Source organism: Danio rerio, chromosome 18 (assembly GCF_049306965.1).
Source record: "Danio rerio strain Tuebingen ecotype United States chromosome 18, GRCz12tu, whole genome shotgun sequence".
In the NCBI taxonomy this organism is placed as follows: Eukaryota; Metazoa; Chordata; class Actinopteri; order Cypriniformes; family Danionidae; genus Danio; species Danio rerio.
The window spans coordinates 24,942,599-24,969,034 of record NC_133193.1 but is presented as its reverse complement, the minus strand read 5'-3'; positions in this window follow the sequence as shown (position 1 = coordinate 24,969,034).

Genomic DNA, 26,436 nt, shown 5'->3' with positions numbered 1-26,436 from the left:
AATCATCCTTTCATCATCAAAACTTGATCAAAACTTTAATTATCATCCATTACAATAACATTGCTTTAATAGGAGATTAAATCTCCATTTATATGTAGTTTATGTATGATCTGGGACATTTAGCCTGGACTATGTGACACTGAAACCACAGCCCATTTTCTCATGCACATGATCATAAACAACACCCAAAAAATGTCAATGACTGAGGAGGCATGTGGACATAACACAACATTTAAATCAAGTAATTTTAGCATGCCAAAGTCAGATGTATGCATATAAAATATAGTTTCCCAACCAAAAAAATATGGCTAGTGAAAATGGCTAGTGGCTAGTAACATTGGAAAACTACTAGCTACAGTGGCTGGTGATCAATAAAGTTAATGTCAAGCCATGTTTTTTAGGTTAAGATATGTTTCTTAATTTTAGCATGTGAGAATAATATTTCAAAGTATTATTATGACACTAAATTCATGTTGAAAAAACTTACCTTATTTTAATACTGTATTTTGATCAAATAAGTTCAGCATTGATTTATAGTAAACATTACAAAACCTTACAACATAGTGTAATGTGTAGCTTGTTGTGTACTTTATAAAGTAGTGAATAATTCACTTGGATTATTGGTAGAGGGATTTTAATAAATGAAAATATTGTATATTCTAGATATATATACTAGGCATGGGTCCATATAAGATTCTGGCAGTATGAGAACCTTGGATAAAAATTCACGGTTTTACCGTATTGTCATTACTGCTCTAAAATATATTATTTCTAAATGTCTGGTTTAAAAACAACAACTTTTCCCTCTTTGAACACAATAAATTTTATTTTGAGAAATATTTAAAATGTTTAGGAGCAGTTAACATGCCAGCCTAAATAACTTAATTAGTAAATAATCGTTGACTTCTGCTGTCTTTATTAGTTTCAAAAATATTTCTTTGCAATTTAAAATTAATAAGAAAATTAATGACAATTCTGCTGGAGATACTGTTGTCCTAAAAAAAAAAAAAAAAAAAGAAAGAAAGAAAAAAAAATTAAACATACCTTGGGAACGATATTAGAGAAAAATGTGGCGGTTTTAAAATCAGTTTTTCTAAACTGTGGTATACCTTGAAAACGGTTATCGTCCCATGCCTAATATATACACCTCACAGCACAGTTCTGTGCATTTTTAATTATGACACATTTATTATATAGTATCTAATACAGTCTTTGTCAGTACAGTGTTGTTCGTGTGCTCTTGCTATGGTCAGCACACACTGTAGTTATATGGTTATCAGTGGAGCAGATAAGCAGCAGTGTTCGCCATGGTCGTCCGCTGCTGGCACTGTGTGTGTGCGCGCGTGCACCTCTCACATGAAAGCCCATGACCTGCTCTCAAAAAGCCAAGAAATGGAGCCCAGAACAGCACTCTGATAACAAGGATCTGGCTTCAAACATTGACAAAGGATAACATCAAATGCCCCTCTGTATGTAGTGTGAGTGTGTATTTGAGTGTGTTTGTGCATGTCCTTGGACATGGCCTATCTGTAGGCCCTCCGCATTTTACCCTTTAATGATACTGTACACGGCCGTGGCCACAATATAAGGACTTAGATTCACCTCTCTTTTGATGAACTGAAATTTTCAGCAGAAGAAAGGAGGCAACATTTTCTAGAGGAATTCTCTGAAGGCAGGAAGATGAAAAGGGCAGCAATGACTGTGTGCTGAGAACAGTATCATAGGTAGACGGGCACGGATAGAAAGCCTCATTCTTTCTGCTGCAATTTAGGACATCAGCGCCCCTCAGGATCACAGTTGTTTTGAGTACTTTCAAAGAGACCATTGTTTGTTTAAGACACCTGTACCCATTTTAAGCACTTTGAAGCCCTTTCTTTTTGACATACAGAATTTGGCGAGTGTTCTTCACGTTGCAGTTCACTATCAGCCGTACTAACCATTAAAGGAGCTTGGCCACCAAAAATGACTACTGTTATTATTTACTAACCCTCATGGGTTTTTTAAACCTGGACTTTTTGTGAATATCCTGGCCATTCTTTTTAATATAAGCTTTGAATAGTATGCAAAAATGACTACAAAATTATGGCGGGATGTTACATTTTTTATACTTTATTTTTTTTTTTCTTTTTGGTTGAGCTTGATGTTTGAGAATAAAGAAGTACTGCAAAGCAGTGCATGTTACAATACCAAAATATACAGGTAAGAATAAGTTAAGTTGCCTTCATTATAAAGTGACCAATACACAGTTTTGCTCATTTTTTCGACGAATATGAGCCTGTTGCCGATATTATTTTTAATTTTTATTTTTACGAAACAAAGAACGGATAAAATGCTTGAAATTGTGTCCTTTTTTAAGTTAAGTAAGATTAGCAGAGCAAGGGTTTGCATATATTGACTTAATTGTCACTTAAATTAACTTAAATAACCAACAAATAGCCCTCATGCCATCAGCTCATGTCACTGCTTATTCTTGGAGACTTTCTGCCAACTGTCATGCCATTATAAATTACCCACGTTTAAGATCTGCATTGTTTAAAATCAACACTCTACACTGCCTGATTAAGACAATTTAATTGTGGTTCACCATACCTTTGAAATATGTTTGAAATACACAAACATGTATTTTTACCCAAGTATTTTCCACTGACTTTCAGTGCCTAGTTGCTATTTCTCATAGCATGTGTGTTTATTATTATAATTTAGGCAAGGCAAGGCAAGTTTATTTATATAGCACATTTCATACACAGTGGTAATTCAAAGTGCTTTACATAAACAGGAATAAAAAAGACAAGTATAAAAAAATAAAAACTAAATGTGTTAAAATGTGTTAAAACGTCGGTCGTCTGTCAGACGTAGCACAGTGCTCATACAGTAAAGGCACAGCTAAACAGATGTGTTTTCAGTCTTGATTTGAATGTGCCTAATGTTGGAGCGCATCTAATCATTTCTGCAAGCTGATTCCTGCAGCGAGGGGCATAGTGGCTAAAAGCCGATTCACCCTGCTTTGACTAAAATCTTGGAATTTCTAGTTTATTTGATCCTAAAGATCTGAGTAATCTGTAAGGTTTGTGTTCAGGGAGCATATCTGTAATGTATTGAGCTCCTTGGCCATTTAGTGATTTATAGACCAGTAATAATACTTTCAAATCTATTCTGAATGTAACTGGCAGCCAGTGTAAAGACCTGAGAACAGGTGTGATGTGCTCTGATTTTCAGGTTTTGGTCAGCATTCTGGATGAGCTGCAACTGTCTGACTTTAGTTTTTTTTGACTATAGTCTTTTTTTGGGAAGGCCAGTGAGGACAGTAATCCTGCTGCTCCATCCTGCTGCTGATGAAAGCATGAACAAGTTTCTCTTAAGTCCTCACTGGAAACGAAGCATCTAATTCTTGCAATGTTTTTGAGATAATAGCATGCTGATTTACTGACCGCATTGACATGATTATTGAAACTCAGATCTGACTCCAGAGTCACACCAAGATTTTTGACCTTATTTTTTGTTGTTTGACCCTTAGAGCCAAGGTACGCATTCACCTTGAGAATCTCATCCCTGTTCCCAAACGCAATGACTTCAGTTTTCTCTTTGCTTAACTGAAGAATGTTTTGGCACATCCAATTATAAATTTCATCAATGCATTGGCAGAGGGTGTCAATGGAGCTGTAGTCATTAGCCAGTAAGGCTAAGTAGATCTGAGTGTTATCAGCATAGCTGTGGTAGGAAATTTGGTTCTTTCTCATAAAGGTTGAGTAGTAGAGGTACCAGTATCGAGCCTTGTGGGACTCCACATGTCATGGGTGTCCAACATGAGCTATGGTCACCTATACTGACATAGTAACCTCTCCCTTCAAGGTAAGATCTAAACCATTTGAGGACCATGCCAGACAGCCCAACCCAGTTTTTCAGCCTATCCAGACGTATGCTGTGATCGACAGTGTCAAATGCTGCACTGAGATCGAGCAGTACCAGCACTGTTATTTTTCCTGAATCTGTATTTAGACGTATAACATTGATTATCTTTATAAGAGCGCTCTCTGTACTGTGATGTGCTCTGAAACCAGATTGAAAATTGTCTAAACACCCCTTGAAGTTTAAGAACTTGTTAACCTGGTTAAAAACAACTTTTTCAATGATTTTGCCAATGAAAGGGGGATTTGAGATTGGCCTGTAATTGCTCAATAGGGTGTTATCCAGGTTTTTCAAGAGGGGTTTAACAACTGCAGTTCTAAGGGAGTTAGGAAAAATCCCTGATAGAAGTGAAGCATTTACCACTCTTAGAAGATCCATTTCCAAACAGGTAAACACAGTTTTGAAGAATGGTGTGGGGAGTGTGTCAAGACTGCAGGTTGATGTTTTCATAATTTGCACGATCTCTTCTAAGATTTTACCATTAATTGCCATGAAATCAGACATAATGTCTGATTTCTTAAGTTGTGGTTAAGCTTGTCTGACGTCAACACAACTTGGCTAATTGGATGAGCTGATTGCCTTTCTGATATTATTGATCTTGTCAGTAAAGAAATGAGAAAACTCATTATTTAAATGTCTTAGCTCATTTTACACTCGAACAACCAAATTAGTTTTTATCTAACAATATTTTGATTATATTACACAATCAATGCTGTTAAAGGAGTTTTTTGACTGGCTGAACATCAGTAGTGGAGAAGCAGTACACACAGTTTAATGTAAAATCAATATGCACAACATCGTTACCTGTTGCTATTATCGCTACTAATACTATTTGGAGTTCTAAATATGAACATAGTGTTTCTGTTATGTACATAGTTTGTTACTCAGGATATTATGATTTCTAAAAAAATCCGCAAACTGTTAAGTGACGATGCATATTTTTTGCACATTTCACTTTAGGCCCTGCTGATAATCCAATCAAACAATGTGTCTGAAAATACATGACCAAATCATGTACAGTAGTGCAAGATTTTTTATGCCACTTTTTTGGTCTTTTTGTATTAACATCCCCAATCTTTAATCACTATTTAATTGAGTAACCAGTATTATATAGGTTTAAAACAACATGTTAATAATATTTCATATTTATGTGAAAGGTAGGTCTGTCATAATAATCAACATATTGACTTATCGTGCAATCCTTGGAGATGACTTCAATAATTTTTGCCATTGCAAAATATTTTTTACAAAAATTCACAAATAACTTATGACATTTTACTATGACATTTAAATTTTTTTTACCGATGTCAAATTTTGGATTTGGACATTTACCTAAAAGGATATTTAATAGTTTACTAGTACTGGGTTCGAGCCTCTTTTGCCTTTAGAACTGCCTTCATCCTTCATGGCATAGATTCAACAATATACTGGAAAATTCCTCAAAGATTTTGGCCCATATTGACATGATAGCATCATGCAGTTGCTGAAGATTAGTAGGCTGCACATCCATGATGTAAATCTGCCATTCAGCCACATCCCAATGGTGCTCTACTGGATTGAGACTGGTGACAATGGAGGCCATTTGAGTACAATGAATTCATTGTCATGTTCAAGAAACCAGTCTGAGATAATTTACACTTTGACACAGGGTGCATAATCCACCTGGAAGTAGCCATCTGAAGATAGGTACACTGCGGTTATAAAGGGATGGATATGGTCAGATATAGATAGGTAGTGTGGTCTTCTGCTGCTTTAGCCCACCTCAAGGTAGGACGTGTTGTCTGTTCAGCCATGCTTTTCTGCAAACCTCGGTTGTAACGAGTGGTTATTTGAGTTACTATTGCCTTTCTATCAGCTCAAACCAGTGTGGCCATTCTCCCCTGACCTCTGGCATCAACAAGGCATTTGCTTCCACAGAACTGCCTCTCACTAGATTTTTTTCTCTTTTTGGTTCATTCTCTGTAAACCCTATAGATGGTTATGCGTGAAAATCCCAATAGATTAGCATTTTCTGAAATACTCAGACCAGCCCGTCTGGCGTCAACAACCATGCCACGTTTAAAGTCACGGCAGTCACCTTTCTTCCCAATTCTGATGCTCGGTTTGAACTACAGCAGATTGTCTTGACCATGTCTATATGCCTAAATGCACTGAGTTGCTGCCAAGTGATTGGCTGATTACCTTAGGGATGACAACTATTTTAAAGTGTTTATGGCTATTTATATTATTCATCTCAACAATTTCTTTGACAATATATCGCAAAACAAAAAATCCTTATTGTGACAGGCCTAGTTAAAGTAACCTTCTTGAAGGAATCATGATCATCTCTTTTAATGGAATAGTTTGTTTTGCCACAGACTATTTTTCCACCACAGGCCTTTCCACTATGGCATTCTTCACATAGCTTAAACAGCAGTTATATGTAAATAGATAGGGAGATAATTATCCCTCCCTATTGAGATTTCACCTTTATTCTCCCTTGTTCTTTGTGATTATTATGCCTGAAAGTGTGCTTGTGTGCCAGAACCCTAGGAACTCAAAGCAAAATCAGGGCAGTGATAATGGCGTAGCATGATGAATCACCTCAATCTTACAAAGATTCCTGGAGGATGAAGGCTTCCTCTGTTAGTGAATCTCCTGTTGATTCTGATCCTGGTGTGTCCGCGTGACCCTACTCTTCTCGCCCCGCCAACATGCTCTTCTCTCTTGCATCTGAGCCTCATCTTGCAGGAGAGATAATCCCACCCTTTGGTAGATGAGTTTACTCTGTCAGTCTTTGGTAGCAGGAACAGTTGTTCTTTATTGCCTATATATGAGGCTGAAATGGAGCTTGGAAATGAAGATCATTGCCTATGGGGGATAATACTAGGGGGATAAAAAAGTCAATTTGCTCTTTTTTCACTGAGCGAGTCTCTTCTCCTGATTTTTTATTTTTAAGTCCATCAATTTGTGTATACAAAATTATTGATGTAAGGCATGACCCAATCTTTTCAGGACAGTTGGTCACTTACAACCTTCCTCATAATGCAACATTCAGAGAAGCCACAATGACCTTTTTGACACTATTAACTAAAGAAGTATATATTTTATTTGCATGAGGTATGCAAATTTCGTTAAACTAAGAGTAAAGGGCACTTATTTTACCCCTTTTTGAAGATTTAAGAGAAGTCGGTAACACTTTAGAAAAAAAAAACTGTCTTTTATAACTCGTTAATAGTCCCTTATTAAACTGTTACTGAATGAGTAACAAATGACTTGTTAAATTAAAGTTAATAGTTTGTTAATTATTTATAACTGTGCCTTATAGATAGCCAATAGATAACTTACAAGCTGTTTGTTACTAAGTTATATATTACTTGTTAACTTTACTTTAATGTTTTATAACTATCCCTTATACATTAGTAATAGATCATTTACAAGCTTTTAGTAAATTACTTACCGAAAGACTTTGTTATTGGATATGTTATAGTAGATGGTAAACAAACTATAAACAACTGATCTGTAAAGTTCAAGTTAATATATTAGTTAAGAGTTATTAGCGTAAGTATATTATTACGACGTTATTCTAAAGTTGCAACTAATACTTATTTACTAAGAGTTAATAAATGAAGAATAATTCCAACTTTAAAATAACGTCCTAATAACATATATAAACTATTAACTGATGCTTAACAAGTCTTTAAGTAAATTACAGCTTGTTCATGATCAATTACTAATTTATAAGGTATAGTTATAAATTATTAAAATACAGTTAACAAGTTATTTATAACTCATTAAATAACAGTTTAGGCGAGGCAGTGGGGCAGTAGGTAGTGCTGTCGCCTCACAGCAAGAAGGTCGCTGGTTCGAACCTCAGCTCAGTTGGTGTTTCTGTGAGGAGTTTGCATGTTCTCCCTGCCTTCGCGTGGGTTTCCTCCGGGTGCTCTGGTTTCCCCCACAGTCCAAAGACATGCGGTACAGGTGAATTAGGGAAGCTAAATTGTCCGTTGTGTATAAGTGTGTGTGTTTGTGTGTGTTTGTGTGTGTTTGTGTGTGTTTGTGTGTGTTTGTGTGTGTGTGTGTGTGTGTGTGTGTGTGTGTGCGTGGATGTTTCCCAGAGATGGGTTGCGGCTGGAAGGGCATCCGCTACGTAAAAACTTGCTGGATAAGTTGGCGGTTCGTTCCGCTGTGGCGACCCCGGATTAATAAGGGACTAAGCCAACAAGAAAATGAATGAATGAATGATAAATAACAGTTTATTAATGGATTACTATCCATTAATAGTTATACTATCCGTTATAACTATTAACTAGTTATAACGGATATTTTTAAATATTTAACAAACTATTAACTATTATTTAACAAGTCATTTGTAACCCATTAACAAACAGTTTATTAATGATGCATTAACTAGTTGAAACGGATAGTTATTCTAAACTGTTACCCAAAACCAATCTGATTTATTATACCTTTTCAGAACATTAGAATTTTCTGCTTTGAACACAATGTAGCTGTTTTTGTTGCCTGTGCTCTAATTGCTAGTTCTCCCTGCCCACCATTCCCAGGTGTCTGTCAGAGGCTACATTTACAATGTAGATCTTGATGGTCAATTCCGATTTTGTGACTGAATCTGATTTTTTTTTTGATGACTTGCTTACATCATCTTTTAAAAGTGACTCATATTCGATTATCTGCATTTACACAGCAAACGGCAAAGGTGCAATGTCCAGGAAAAAAAAAAGAGCGGGCGCTGACTAGCAGCTGATAATTAAAGAGTGCTCTTTTCTCTATTCCTGTAATCTGTACACAGCTTTTGACAAGCTGTTTTACTATAGTTTATGATAGAAATGTTCTCATTTGTCCATCTTTTTTTGATATATAGGCTTTTTTAAACCTTTAGGCATCTTGATGTAATGTCCATGGCGTGATTTATGCATGTGATGTAGATATGCACTATTTTTATATTAGTTTATATTGGTTACGTGGCGGAAATTGCGCTCTCTCGCTCTCATTAACATGCTTAAATACCTGTGCTATATGACAATATAAAAGCTTTTTAAGTCCTCATGTATGATATTTAAGGTTTGGGACTCTGCTGAAGTCTGTTATTAAAAGAAAGTGTCAGACTTTACGTCATTCACTATGGTTTTTAATGACTAGCAACTCGCATTGACAGGTGAAAATCTGATCTACCTGCTTACACTGCAGACAGGAGAACACAAATCCGATTCATATCAGATAAATTTCCACATATGAACAAGGCCTGAATCTGATTTAAGTAAATCGGAATCCATGTGATTTGTTCCTGCTTACAAGTAAATGGGCTATATCCGATCTGTTAAACATGGGAGAAAAAAATTGGAATTGAGTCATTTGAACAGTGCAGTGTAAATGCGGCCTTTGTTTGCCTCAATCTCCACCTCGACTGTGTCAGATAAACAGCACAGTGACAGACATGAAGGAAACAGATCTCACAAAATGTTTGTGAGAAATACATGAGTAAGATCTTTTCCTTTGATTATTTGATGTATTTGTTGTAGAGTTAATGCTGTGCAAACAGCTTACAAACCATGATTTTCATCAAAAGTGCCCTTTAATAATGTGCTGCATATATATATTTTTTCTAAAATAATTTGCAATGTTTAATTACGTTTTCAAATACCATATGTTCACACATTGTTCATAAATAATATTCACATTTAAATGTATCTGTTACTGTATAATACTTTTAATGTGTTTTTATGTGTGTAAACATGTTTAATTAATGCTCTATAAAAGTTCAACAGTAAGCTATAAAATATTGAAGAGAAATAAAAATTTTTCAAGAGAATTATTTACTTATTATGTGCTTAACTTAGGTTTTATGCATAATTAAAGGCTGCTTTTGTATTTTATTTTATTTTTTGCCATCCAACTTAAGTGGTAAAAAGTCTCAAAAAAGCCTTTTGATGCCACTTTATCAAAGTTATAGAAAAATAAGTTATCATATTTGATATCAAACCTTATTTGATTAAACCTAGTGATTGCAATGTTGAGATATGTTGATTTAATCTGCACTGATTGCTTTGTTGTTAATTTGCAAATTATTCAGAAAGCCTAAAGACAAAGGTCAAACTTTCCAGTTAGGTCTCATTAGTTCATGTGACCTAAGAAAAAACAATAGCTATACAGCATTCGTTTATCGTTTGCTAATGCATAATTAATATCCAAAAGTTGTGCTTGTAAATATTTATTTTAAGTTAACAATGACTAACATTGAACATCTTTATTTTCATTGGTAACAAGGATGCAAACATACTGCAGGAAATGTATTAATAATTGTTTGTTTATGTTAGTAAATACATTAACAATAATAATGTTAAAACGAACTAAAGAAATACAATTTTAAAACTGGTTCTATTTCTTTCCTGAACTGAACAAAATTGAGTTGAAAAAAAAAGATAGTATAGTTTGCATCGTGTCTGCCTCACTTCTAAAACAATGGCTTGCATGAATACCTTTTCTACGCACGTCATGATTTTGCCAAGTATAATGCGACCCTGGATTTACACCTATGTTGATCCTCGAACATAATTTTTATTTGAAAATGTAATCCATATCTATTCCCTTGCCCTAAACCCAACCATAACTCTAAATTATACCCAAAATCAAAGTGATAATAGTTGGATAACAAACATGTAGAAGGGCATAAACCTAACTGTAAGGCTAAAATTTACTGTATCCCTTAATTCTGACTGGCTTATTGGAATGTTCTAGGATTATCATAGATGTTAATGCTATGTGCTACTTGGGGAAATCAGGTTAGGGCCTTAAAATAATTTAATGTAAGAACAAGTTAAAGTCTTGAAACTGTTTTAAATGTAATTTAAAACAGTTTCAAGTAATGTAAATTTAAATGTAATGTAAACGAGAACTCAAAAATGTGAGGTTCAGTACCTAGAAAAAAGAAGTTGTAATAATTAGAACGTTGTTAACAGTCAAGTTGATGCTTAAACCACCCAGCACCCAGCTTTTTGATTAAGTTATGGAATTTAGAAAATGTATAAATAAGAAGTTTTAAAAATGCACTCACAATACACTGCTAATTTTTATCCATTTCACAAATACCATGTCTTGTTAATGTGAAACCTTTATACAGTAACTTTATTTAATGTTAATTTTAATAATTTATCTTTCAAAATAAAAACAAAACAAAAGTAAACAAATAAATAAAATAAAACGGGGTGGCTCAGTGGTTACCACTGTCGCCTTACAGCAATAAGGTCGCAGTTTTGAGTCCCTGCTTTACCAGTTGGCATGTCTGTGGAGTTTGCATGTTCTCCCCATGTTCGCCTGGGTTTTCTTCAGGTGCTCCGGTTTCCCCCACAGTCCAAAGACATGTGGTATAGGTGAATTGGATGTGTGTATGAATGTTTACCAATACTGAGTTGTGACTGAAAGGGCATCCGCTGCTTAAAACATATGCTGGAATAGTTGACGGTTTCTTTCTGCTGTGGTGACCTCTGAAATAGAGACAAAGCCAGAGGAAAATGCATAAATAAAATAAAAATTACTAACCAAAAATGTTAGTGTATACTCTCAGAAATAACGGTACGGGATCTGTCACTGGGGCAGTACCTTTTCAAAAAGTACATAGTTGTACCTCAAGGGTCCTCAATGGTACCTCAAAGGTACTTTTTAGGTACTAATATATGTACCTTTTAGGTACCACTGTGGACTATTTGGATACAAATATGTATCTTTTAAAAAGGTACAGCTCCTAGTGACAGTTCCTGTACCTATATTTCTGAGCGTGTATGTTTATTATCAATGAGATGCAGATGCTGTGGTTTTTTTCATTTACAATTGCAATTTGTATTTATGCAGTCACAGATGCGGAAATCAGAGAAGGACCTTAAATGGGAGCAATTCTAGTTAAATAGAAGAAGATGGAGAATTATCGATCCCTTATCCCGAAGGTATCCACCGTATGCAGATGTCCCAAAGGTGCACCAGAGAAGGGTAAATGAAGCCCTTAAATGTGCAATTGGCAATAATGAGCTATCATTACTCAAATTACAGCAAGCACTGATTGGGTTTAAAGTAATGAAGAAAACAACATGATCAATCATCATCAGGTCCTGAGAGCGTCGGGGTGGTGGCCCAGCGCTGCACCCGCAACATTGTTGGAGCAGAGCACCATCTTCAGGAGCCAGACTGGAGCGGATACAAGAGCCCTGCAGCACACCAACACATGTGAACATCCTTTATGAGATTACAGCCCAACCTCAGATGCTGCCCGGCACACCGAGATCAGATCATGTTTATGGCAGATGTCCACCTTTGTCATCGAGGCAAGTTTGTTCCCTTGTTTTTACATCAGTGTGATTTTTGCCTTCCGTAAATGCATAAATACAAATGGCTATGAGTTTATACAGTGCTCAGCATAATTAGGTACACCCCATTTTGATAATTATTTTTTTCCATTTCTAAGTGAATATAGACAATGTATTTTGGTGCATTTAAAGAAAACAGATTTATTAAACAGATGTATTTTTTTAAATAATTAAATTAAATTAAATTCAAGCAAAATATCGCAAAAAAAATTTTGCAACCTTGAAAATTTCAACAAAATTTTTCAATATTTTTGCTTCTTGATTTTTCCTCGTTTTTAAATTTGTAATTAATATTTTTCTATTATATATACATTTGGGTGTACTCGTTTTTGGGCCATTATCATAAGTTATTTTGTTATCTTAGCTCCAGTTTGGCTTCAGTATTGACTAATGTACAGTAAATGCACAAATATAATATTGTATAGCTTCCTATTAAAAACATGAGTTTAAAAGATAGATTTGTGAGAGGTGTACTTATATATGCTGAGCACTGTATATATTCAAAACGTTACTGGGTTGTTTCAACACTAATTTGGGTCAAATATTGATAATTGTGTTCATTTTTAAAATTGAGATTAATTAATGGTCATATTTTGAGATTAATTGTTTTTATTTAGTTCATATAGGTGTATGTTAACAGCCAGCATTCATTATATAGAGTAAATGATTAATTCACTTTAGGTGTGAACTAAGGCTTTAAGCAATAATTTCAATAATTCATTATAATTCCAAGGCCTTCTCTCATCATTGTTGCCTGGAGATGTAATTGCTTTCAGCCGATGATATTAAATAGTAGCTTTTTATAATCCAGGTTTTAGCGACTGGCTATACTGCAAAGCACTTGCACCACCTATTATCATTTTAATACACCACCACCACACTTATTTCAGTCTGGCCGCTGACAAAATGATTTTCTTAAATAAGTAGTCTTAGGAAAGAGAAAGCCATTTATGCCACAGTTCACCAGCCGATAACTTCCAAAAGATAAGCCAGGCACATAATGGAGTGAATTTAAGTAATATTAAGAGGAATATGCAGATGACCAATGAAATATGTGTGCTGATTAAGTGCTTTTATGAGATGAATAATGTAAAAATAATGAAAATGAAGTTGAATCTCTGAGGTTGTTGTTTTTGTGTGCGTGATTTGGGACAAGTGTGCTCCCTAACTTTTCGGTTGAGCAAAATGAGCCTGGTTCATCACAATCTGGACTTCTTGAACATTTAGCCTCTACACTCTTTTGACGTTTTGGAACAAAGTTTTCTTGCAGATCCAATGGTGGCCTGGCATTAGTGTGCAAGAAGGCTTCTGAAGTTGCCATCATCAATAATGAGGTCTCATTTACACAAATTACTCCGAACGCTGATTAGGTATTATCTAACGGCAAGGGCCACCTCGATCAATCATCATCAGTGCACGGAGCGTCGATGGACATCAAAAGGTTAACCCAGATCCAATGGGCCCCTGGCAGTGTCAGCACAAATCACTACGGCAGGGCCGCCATGCTGTCGATAGAGCAGCTAGACAATTAGGTAATGATTAAAATAGCTGCACACAGGAGTCAATAAGAAAATGAGCCATCCCGGCATAATTTTAGAATGATTTGTTTACTGATCTATATGGAAGCGAGAAAATAGGCACTCGAGTGCAGTGATTGAAAGCCTACTTGCTTCCTGAGAGTCACTATCATGAACTTTTCAGAGTTGTACTTTGTATTGTGGCTGGAGATTCTAATTAAGAGGCATTGGGTGTGAGGCTGTTTCATAGTCATTATATAACGTTCTGCTTTACTCTGGAGTGCCAGACTACCAATGATTACTGTTTTTGCAGTACGATGATAATAAAATGATAAAAAAATTGACATGATCCACATAGTTTAGTGTGATTATGGTTACTACTAAGGATGCACCAAATATATGGATGCTGAAAATTATTGGTTGTAGTTTCATTTTTGGTTTCAACTGAAACAGAAAAATAACCAAAAATGGAAGCTAAAATGCTGTGACATGGCTTTTACACAGGCTGCAGAAAACATTTTGCTGCACTATGAGACCCATTCATTTCAATGGCTTGGGCTACTAATCGAGCAGCCGCACACATCATCAAATTGCTTGCGTGCGTGTCACAGTCAAAGTTCAAAATAGCTCAATATTCTGCTCTATGAAAATTATACTCATGTACCCTTAAACACGCATGCTCACTGGAAAGCAAAGTCTGCTGACATAATGTGCCAACAGGATATTTTTATGTAGTATTTTTGTTGCTGCTGCTTGCACTACATTGCTGTTATGGCAATGCTGGTAAAATGACGCCCATTAACTCATTCACAGATCTTTTTAAACCAGTATAACCGTAAGTTATTGAGTGAAATCAAAGACTATAGAATAGACAAGTCACTGCAGTATGCCCTTTTTGCCCCGCCTTCAAGTACAGGAACCGATCAATGAACACTATAGACTGATGATTGTCCAGGGGAGGGACTCAGACCATATGTGAGTTTCTGGAGATTTTGTGTGATTCAAACATTTAGAAATAAAACTGAAAAGATTTTATAAGATAATTTTATTGGTGATTCCTGATATGTAAAATTAATAGTTAGCTTGGTAAACAGTTTTGTAGAATTTGATGTTTTCCTATTCCAACAGAATGCCCAAGCGTACTGACTGAAAAAGATGGCCGCCAAAAGAAATGACTTGCCTTAAAGGGACTTTGGTTAAATTCAAAAAGTCTTTAAATTCAAACATTATTTTAAATGATTTATTAAAGTGATAAATAAATCTTACAAAGCAGTTTCTGTTTTCTGCAAGTTGAATCCATAATTTTTGGTTGGCAAAAAAGGAGCACCTGCTTATAATTGACTGCAGCTGGTCCCGTATAAAGTAATGCACGATTCACCAATCAGGTGATTCCTAACTCACCATAAATAATTTGAGCGTCCTACCTTAGCCATCTTCATCTTAAAGAGTTCTCTCTTCTACCCCTGCTTCCTCCCCTTTTATTTGATAGGGCGGCACGGCGGCCCAGTGGTTAGCACTGTCTCATAACAAGAATGTCACTGGTTCAAGTCTTTACCTGGCCAGTTGACATTTCTGTATGGAGTTTACATGTTCTCCTTGTGTTTGCATGGGTTTCCCACAGGCTGTCTGGTTTTATATCACAGGCCAAAGACATGCGACATGGGTAAATTGATCAAACCAAATTGGCACCATCGATGAGCTCTTAATCAGCAGTATATCTCTCCATAGCAATTTCTAATCTGACATTCGCTATAACAAGTAGGGGCGTTCTTGAGACCTATCTAAGCTTAATCTCCCCTCTCGCTCTGTAAACAGAAGGGATCCCTGGACTCGAGGATCTTATAAGCTCAGGGCTCTCTCATCATCAATCATTAGCTAAGTGTAAACTCTTTAAGTATTGTTTGTACATGAGATGAAGCATTATGAAAATACTGCTGAAATTGTATTAACTTTTTTTTTCTTTTTTTTAGTTATTAATAATAGTATATTAACAAACTACATTATCTAACAAATACAGTAGCTCTATAGTGTGACACCATCTGTTTTTTCACCATTTGAGTTGTGACAGATCCACTGAGTTAAAGAGTAAGATTTAACTCTCTAAGCATAAGACAGTCTGATTCATCCTTGTGAATCAGTCATCATTAAAGCCCATCTTGTGTAGCAGTCTAGTTAATTTTAGTAAATCAGTTACAGTAGACTTAAATGTTCCTCATTTAAATGTCTGATTCATTCCGTTAATTTAAATGCACACAACCGATTGTCTGTTTTCAGCTTGGATATGTAAATTAGTGTTTTTGTTGTATTTATTAAATCGACCTGTTAGATTTGGATGCTGTCACCATAACAGTCTTTGCATTTATTCAGTAGCTTGTTTGTGTAATGCGAGGAGATACTGTACACTTCCAGTCTCTGTAATGGGCAACATTGTGAGTGTGAAGAGATTAAACAGCTATAGGGTATATGCACAGCTAGTGTTTCTTCCCATACTGATAAACATCCAATGAATAGTTAATGTGACTTTTTAACAATTTTATACGTTTCCTTTTAAAGCATTGATGTTGTAATGTATTTAAAATATAATCAGTTAAAGACTTCAGCGTTCATTTAGTTGTTCAAGTGTAAAACAATATGAAAAGGCGTTTACATGCACGCACCCGTCAGGATTAGCAGGCTATCACAAAAACTGTATTAAATATACTGAGGTAAAATAAATGTTCATATTTTAAAGACATGGCACAAAAAAAATAATAATAATTTAATGCAGAACTTGGGGGCTGGATGCAGCACAAGTCAAAAAGCTCGCCTCCTTTGTGTTAATGAACCAGACTTGAGCCCTAATAAAAAAGATATATATTCATTACACTTGCAATAAAAAATCCCAAAAGATGTTTTTTTGGTCAATAGAGGCACAGGTTATCATGCTGATATAGGTGCAGATCTTCCTTTTTGTAAACAGTATGTTTTTAGCAGTAATTTAATGCTATTAAAACTGGGTGTGTCATCGTGATTGACAGTTGTGACTGACAGCTTCTCAAAGCAGACTGTTGGAGTTTTGGGGGGAGATTCAAGTGTTATTAATTGATTTCTGTGTCATTTTACCATGATAAAATGAGTTCAGCAGTGAACCATACTTTTTTTGATTGTATGGATCTGATTGATCACTGTTTTTTCGGTAAAGTGAGGCTTTTATCGGCTTTATTATTAGTTTGCCAACTTACATGCCTAGCCATGATGGGGAAAACACTGGTGATCGCTGTCTAGCAGTAATTCTCTTTATGGGTCTGAAATAATAATTACAAAGACCAAACTTATGTTAGCCGATCTCCACAATTATTTCTCCATTATTTGAATTTGATTTAAGTGATGTCTGAAATTTTGAGTTTGGGCATGTTGTTGAGTTAATCTACTGAATTTGCTGTTATAAATATTAATGTTCTAGAGGGAGAATCTTGTATAACAAATAGAGCTGTAAGTGTTAAAATTTATATACACCATTTACCGTTGGCTCTTTACTTTTTAAAACACCTACTAAACATTAAAATGTAGGTAAATTCTTATTTGCCAGATATTAAGGCATGTAATAAACCGAATTAAAACAGGCAAAACATGATAAACAATATACAAGCGATGTTGCAGCAGCGGCTAGGCCTATATCATGAAGACAGTTGATGAATTAATACTGCTAAATTTATTTTACATTTTGTATTTTTGGGTCGAGTTGATTGCTAATTAAAAATAAAAACCTTTTCAAAAATGTTGCAAAAATGTTGTTTATGTTATTGTTCATATTTTACAAGGAATATATCTACCCCTATGAAGATAATAAATACCAACAACCCGTTATAAGAGAAATATTTATTTGTTAAGTCATATTTATTTACATAGTTAAGTCTAACTTAAGCAAGAGTGTATGAAAGATTGTTTATATCTGCAGTCCAACGTATATTGTATTTATTAAATTATTAAAAACAACTTAAATCACACAGTTTTTAAATCATATATTATTATGTGTTTTTAATAAGTGAATATATTTATATTAGCGAGCCTTTGTTATAGTGCAGATACGGGCGTTCAAGTGAGAAGTTTGGCAGGTGTGGTTGATTTGATGTACAATCCTTTGGTTGGAAGCTTGATTCTGCGGCTCTGCCTCTAGCTCCATCTGGTAGCCCCTTCTGCGCGTGCCCAGTCTTCAATTTCAGCAGTGTTTTGCGACAGGTTGTGCCCGTCATGAGGCGTTTTGCCTTTAAAGGGTTCAATGGGGCAGCCAAGTCTATCAGAGATCCATATTTTCAGCATTTTATTCAGGTGCACACAAAGGTTTGTGTACCGGTGTTCATTCATTTAAGGAAACTACATTAACAGTACAGTTGCACTAAACTTTGTTTTAATCTAACCAAACCTGCCAAGTACTGTATGAGCACTTCCTAAAATGTCCAGTTTGCAATCTACACTACAAGTAGCTTTCTCAACACTATATGCAATTGATGTATGCTGTGAAATATTCCATATGTTCAGAGTTTATTTTTTCACATGATCAACAAGGGTTGTCTTTTTTTCCACCAATCCCAGTATATACCAGCTTTCCCCCCCTAATGTTATTCATGCTTTCTTCTTCACCTTTTATGTGAACCATTTCTTATGTTGAATTTTTTTGTAGCGCATAGTGAATGTGTGTAAGGTGGGATGTTGTCTGGGCCACACATTGTGTTCATGTGTGTTTGCGGCTGACATGTGTGGTCGTGGGTCAGAGCTGCTGTTTGAGGCTTGTGGAAGAGAACAGTTGGCAGTCATCATGCTGCAATAGAGAGGTGCTAATGATGACTCTAACAGGAAATGATGGACAGGATCACGTCTAAAAATAAGAGCTTGATTGGAGTGGGAGTGTTGGTTAGATCTTGACATGAAATGCAGAGAACGGATCGTGAACTTTTCAAGACATGGTCTCCTACTCCTTACACAACCCACAGTTCAGCTTGCTGGCGCTGGAAACATTTGCCTTCACAATGGAGCACGCGTTTAAATAAACTTTTATATTTACAATAGTGCAAGAAACGACAAACTCTAAAATGCCATTTCTCGTTTCAATTAACACGGAACGAACTGTGAATCCAAACAGCTTCTTTTCCAATCATATTATCGGAGTCCAGGCAGTCAATTTCGCCCATTTGAATAAGAAAATGAAAGGCCATCTTGTGTTTGACTACTTTCTAATACACTAGGCAGGGCTACGAACATGTGTCACCTAATTTTGGGTATTATTTGCACTGCATTGTGGAAGAAACGATGGCAAATATGAGAGTGAAATGAGAGAATAGAAGGTGCAGCTGGGGTCATATTGCATATCTTCACCTGCACACAAAACAAAACTGTCCTATTTTGTGGCCTTGCCGCTATAGTTCTTAACTGACAATAGTTATTCATCATTTATAGTTTTTTTTTTTTTTTTTTTTTTGGTGGCCGAAGAAAAATCTGCTTGTGGTGCTTATTTACTGTAATACTCAGAGTGATTCTTTTTATTCCAGGAAATAGGAGTAAATTGGCCCAAATATCCATTTGTGTTGTTTTTCTGGTAATCTTTGTGAAACACTAACCCATTGAACAGTTGTAATCACAATTTTTGCATCTAAATCTGAAATGGAGTAAAGAAAGAAGATAATTGCTTTATGGAGTGGCAGCTTTGCCTTCTTTCCTTCCTCTTCTAATACACTTGGATGGCTCAACAAGGTACAGAGATATTTTTTGTTGTCTTAAATTACTTGAAAGAGAGCTTTGCACTCTTCCTGCATGCTAACTGCTATCAGAAACGGAAGCTCCAAAGCCCTTTGGTTGAAATCCAGTGGTGATAATTTCATTGAAAACATGTTTTGCGAGAAGAAAATAGCATTATTACCTAGTTAGGGGGATTATCTCGTCCAAAAGGCCTTTGATGTGTGCACAATCACTGAAACACAGCATCTGATCTTTGGGGGCCAGAATGAGTGGATCAGATACAATTGGGGGAAAAAGCCCTTCATTTCAAAGATCACAATATGAGGTCTTGCATTTCAGTGATATAGCTAAATTGTATCACAAGGAAGCTCAGAATCCCCTGGCATCAGAAAAAGTAAACCTAAAAATGTTCACTACTTTTGTCATTATTAATTCCTTTGTTTTATTTGAACCCGTAAGGAGGTCCCACCAATGGCTCGTTTATTGAATCATTGGCAAGACTGAATGTAAAATGTTAGCATTTACTGTACCACAGCTAAAGACAGACAGGTCTTGACCATATACACGTTACAAATCAAAAATCAACACAGCTACTTGCCACAAAACAAAAAAAAAAAAAGACAAAATTTTGTTCTGAGCTATAATAGCTTATCAACTCTTTAATTATTTTATTATTTATTCACTCTTACAACCGCTAATCCCTTCCAGGACTCAAACCGGTGAGCTTCCAATCACAAGTCCAACTCTCTAACTATTAGGCTACAGCTGACCCTATTTTTCAGTCACGCTGTCACTAAACAGTTGAAAGCAATAAATAGAGTAAACTAAAACTAAAAATAGAGTGAAACGGCTGTACGAGTTCTGACATTGGAGAATATTGCACAGCTATTAGCCAATCATATTCAAGAACCAGACAGGACTGTTGATAATATTAATTTTATTTTTGTAAACTATTGATTGTCTTGTTTTTCAATGCCAACAAGTAATTTTACATTATATTAAGCATAAAACTTTTAAAAAGAGGTTTGTACTATACTAAAGAATTTTCTCAACATTTTTCAACTATTAAAATGAAACGCTTTTAGATTATGATATTTAGTACTGCAGTACTTTTTTACCTATTGTTAATACACAATCTTTTTTTAAAGACAATATTCCATACACATACATTAATCAACATGCACAAATTAAACCTTTCTTAATGGCACACATAATAATCAGCAGTACGTGGAATCTTATCATCCAAACAGCGTGAATCTTCCTCCTCCTGCTCCGGTTCAGGGACATTTCAACAAATAATCACTATTTAATCTGCTGCTCTTCCTAAGATTATCTGACCCCTCACCATTCTCATTATAGCTGAGTCTATACACAGTGTAAGCTGTTCAGTGAAAGCTGTTACCCATGTCAGCTGGTGGTCTCTTGTCCTCTCTGGCTCGATCAGAGCAGGGGTCCGGCCACCTCTCTGTGTGTCTCCTCATCACCAAACGGACTCCTCTCGGTAGGGTCCGCTAAATGGATAAGATCTAATAGCCTGGAACAAACACTCTGGTCACCTTCTCTAATGGATGCCAGTGGGGAAGTACACTAATTCAAGATGATTTGAAGAAGATGGGCAACCAGAGGATGTGTGTGTATTTTTTTTCTTTCTTTTAGAGTAAGATTAAACTCCTGTGCTTCTCAAATGCCAAGTATCATGCTGTTCCTGCTCTTCAGTGCTCAAATATGGTTACAAGTGTTATTACTTTCAGCATTTAAGAGGGCCTGATCCAGAGAGATTATTACATTAACCACAGGGCACTAGTTCTCTGTCTGGGAGGATGGTTGTCACTCTAGGGGCTGCACACCCAGTGTTAAAAGCTGTCACCTCTGCTTCTTTTGATGGCAAGTGACTTACACAGGTTACAGCCTGCAGTTTTATATTTGCCCAGTCTTTTATGAAGCAGTGAGCATGTTAAGGTGTTGTCCCAAATGGGTCGCTTAACCCTAGAATTGAAAAGAATAAAATAGTGTACAATAAAATATCTAATAAAATGACATGAATGATAAGATAAAATCAAATAAAAGATCAAATAAAATAAAATATAAAAAAACAGCTAAGATTATATATATATATATATATATATATATATATATATATATATATATATATATATATATAGATATATATATATATAGATATAGATATATAGATATATATATATATATATATATATATATATATATATATTTATACATACATATATATATATATATATATATATATATATATATATATATATATATATATATATATATATATATATATATAGATATAGATATATAGATATATATATATATATATATATATATATATATATATATATATATATATATATATTTATACATATATATATATATATATATATATATATATATATATATATATATATATATATATATATATATGAAAAAGATTAAATAAAAGATAAGATAAAATACAGGATGAAATAAAAAAATGAATTCAATAAAAAATAAATTATAAGATAACATAAAATAAAAGATTAAATTAAAATGAAATAAAAGATGAAAAAAAATTAGATTAAATATATAAAAAGATTAAATAAAAGATAAAATAATGGATGAAATAAAAAATTTATTAAATAAAAAATAAAATAAAATAAACAATAAAATAAAATATGAATCAAAATAAAATAAAAGATAAGATAAGATAAAACAAAATATAAGATACCAGAAAAAATAAAAAATGAAAAAAGAAAAGAAAAATAAAAGAAAAATGCAATAAAAATAAAACAAACAATAAATAAAAAATAAAAGATAAAATACAATAAAAGATAAGATAAGATAAAATAATATAAAACATAATGTAAAATAAAAAGATGAAATAAGAGTAAATAAAATATTAAATAAAAGATAAGATAAAATTAAATATATAATAAAATATAAAATAATAAAATAATAAAATATTTAATTAATATTTAACTAAAATGTGAAATAAATTAATAGTACATATTAGAAAACCAGCTTTGCTTTTAATAGTAGTAGTAATAGTTTAATAATAATAATAATAATAATTATTATTATTATTATTATTATTATTATTATTATTATTATTATTATTATTATTATTATTATTATTATAGAATCATTATTATTGTAACAATTTAAAACAGGGGTCAATAATCTCGGTCCTAGAGGGCCGGTGTTCCAGCAGGGTTTAGCTCAGACTCGCCTCAACACACCTGCCTGAATGTTTTAAGTATATCCAGTAAGACCTTGATTAGTTTGTTTTGATGTGTTTGATTTGGGTTGGAGCTGAAATCTGCAGGATATAGGCCCTACAGGAACAAGTTTGGTGACCCCTGATTTAAAATAAGATTTCATTTGTTAAGACTATTTGACTAGTTTATTGTTGACATGCAATACATTTAACTTTGTAATATAAATTTAAATTAAATTAGGAAACTAATCCAGGAAACTCCTTGTGTTAAAAGTGATTTTTACAAATCAATGCTTTTATGCATCTTTCTGTATTTCATTCTCTCAGCAGCTATACTGGAAGCAGTCAATTTCCTCACACTGAACACAATTCTCTATTTCCCTTCAGGAATTATGTAACCGTTTTAATTGAGTAAGTGCTCACAGGCAATAAATGATTACTCCTGCTAAGCATCTCACATAACTTCATTAGCATCGTCTCTCCAAACTAACTGGATACCCCTGTGTTTAGTCTGTTAACTTATTGTCAGTAAATAAATATGATCCTTCACTGTGCAGACAGCTGTACTTGACAGCTTTGTCGGCTACGCACTGTCATTCTCATCGAGGGAGAAGTGAGTTTTATATACTCTGACTGTGAACTGGGGAACGGAGGACATTTGCACATGAATCAATTGTATCCTGACAACTCTTAGACAGCTCCGAATCTCAGAGAGCTGTAGACAGGAGATTTTTTTCCTTCTTTGTCACATGCAAAACTTAGTTTGGCTTTTATTCCATATGCTATTGTGATCCGGTGGCAGGATATCAAGGTGAGCTCATTATTACAAAGAGGGAGAGAGCAGAACGCTTCAGTAATGGAGGTAGAGGACAGGAAATGAGATGAAACATTTGTTTTTTTTTTTGTTCTCTCCTCATATCCATTTGCTCTTTCAACAACTGGTTGAAAGTAAGTCACATCATGATTGAGGCTCCTGTTACTGGCATTTCAGTCACTGTCTCACTCTCGCTCTCCATTTGCAGTCAGCTTAAAGTCTTTTCCAGCTTGGACATTTTGTATCATTCTGTCATTCAGAAGTCATTTATAAGGAGTGAAATACATTTGGAGGGAAATAAGATGGGCACTGCATGACAATCTTTCTAATGATTCAGTTTTCCATAAATAACATCAGAATATTCAGACTTAATCAAACGTTTTTGTTTGTTTGTTTGTTTATTTGTTTGTTTTTAGTAGAAAATATATTTTCTCACTTATGTTTTTTTTTTCTGATTGACTCAAATATAGTTGACTGCTCAGTCTGCATATGATATGTGTTTGATGATGATCAGTGCTGGAGTTTCAAACCTTAGACCGGCCCACCTCAGTTCACGACTGACTGTATTAAAATAACATCATTTCCAATTCAGTTTCTAATGACACTATCACGTCTTTTTCAAAGTAAACAGCTGCTTTAGAAACTAAATGTTTTTCATAAAAATGAGAACATCAAAGGGTTGTTAAACCTCCAACACTACTCTTCAAAACATCATAATGCCCTTTTCTGCAAAATCGGAATAATAATTCTGTGCAAGATTCTTAATTGTTATCCAGTCCTTTGTAACGGTGGTCACACAAAAAAATAAAATAAAAATACAATATGTACTCTTACATAAGTAACCCAAATAGCAATATATGTCTTAACATTTAAAAATGAAAAGAAAAAAAGAAAAAAATTACTTTGCATCGGTTTGCAGCGGCATCGTAACGCAACATACTGACCAATGGACCACAATGGCGCTGTTATGCTGGTGTGTTTGGAATTAAATATAAGTATTGCACTGTTGTGTGCAAGACTCTTTTAACCACATTACTTTCCATTAATGGCTTAATCTTTTTGAATTATGTCAGATTTATTAATGGAATGAATCATCTGATTTTTGTTGAGCAGGTGTAATACTTAATAATATTAATTATTTAAATTGTTATTTTCACTAAGGTGCTGCTGTGTGGGGTCGAATGATAGTTACGTCATCATTAACCTGCAGGCTGCATTTTGCTCATGGGGCTGCGAGAAAATAAGTAAAAAGAGTGGAGCTGCGGCAAAATAATGAATAAAAAGAGTGATTCTATTGTCAAATAAATAAATAAATGAAAAAAAGTGAAATTTCTGAGAGTGCAAGCAGCTAGGGACACCTGCCCTCACGGCAAATGAAACAGACCGTCCCACCGGGTATTCTGCCGGTCCTTCCAGTTAGCCAATCCGGGCCTGATATTACTTTTCTGAAGTAATGACTACACTTTAAAACACAACAGTCTACTCGTTTGAAAAAAGTTTTGAACTCAGTGTAGGCAATGAGTTAATTAAATACTGTACGTCATTACTTCAACTTAGATGAAGTAAATTCAAAGTACTCATATAGATTACTTTTTTTTTCTTACCTCAAGTAGTTTGTAGCAACCGGTTTCCTCAAGCAGTTTGAGTTGCCTTAACTCATTGGGTTTTACAGTATTCAATTAGTTTGAGTTTTCTTCATTTATCGGGTTTACTGTGCTCAAATTGCTTCGTTTACTCAAATGGATTAAGTTCATAGTACTTATTAGGATTAGTTTTGGTAACACTTAATTTTGATGGTCCATTTGAGTATTAATAGACTGTCTGCCTACTATCTGTTGATACTGCTGCTAAACAAACATTTAACTGACTATATGAAACTTTGTGAGTACATGTCAACTTACATTAACCCTAACCTCAACCTAACAGTCTACTTATAATCTAATGAGAAATAGTTGGCATGTAGATGCAATGTAACTAAAATTCATACAACGAACCATCAAAATAAAGTGTGACAGAAATATGTAATTACGCGACCATGTAGAGACAGAAATTACATGTAGTTGTGTTAACAAGATATTGCATACGGCTATTTAGCTTGTCTATTAAAATAAGTTGTGATCTAGTACTATATATAAAATACCAGAAATTGACTTTAGGGTAGGTGGGTAAAGCTTTTGGGGATGTGGGACACCCCCTAATATTATGGTGGAGGGAAACACTGATGAGACATACGTTTCTGGCATAAATGTGGACATATTTGTTTCTGGCATATATAGGACATATATGTTTGTGGCATATATAGGATATATATGTTTCTGGCATATATGTGGACATATACGTTTCTGGCATATATGTGGATATATGTTTTTGGCATTTATAGGACATGTATGTTTCCGGCATATCTGGGACATATATGTTTCTGGCATACATGTGGACATATATGTTTTTGGAATATATGTGGACATATATGTTTCTGGCATATATGTGGACATATACGTTTCTGGCATATATGTGGACATAAATGTTTCTGGCATATATGTGGACATAAATGTTTCTGGCATATATGTGGACATAAATGTTTCTGGCATACATGTGGACATATACGTTTTTGTCATATATGTGGACATATACGTTTCTGGCATATATGTGGACATAAATGTTTCTGGCATATATGTGGACATATATGTTTCTAGCATATATGTGGAAATATACGTTTTTGGCATATATGTGGAAATATACGTTTCTGGCATATATGTGGACATAAATGTTTCTGGCATATATGTGGATATATGTTTTTGGAATTTATAGGACATATATGTTTCCGGCATATATGGGACATATATGTTTCTGGTATACATGTGGACATATACGTTTTTGGCATATATGTGGACATATACGTTTCTGGCATATATG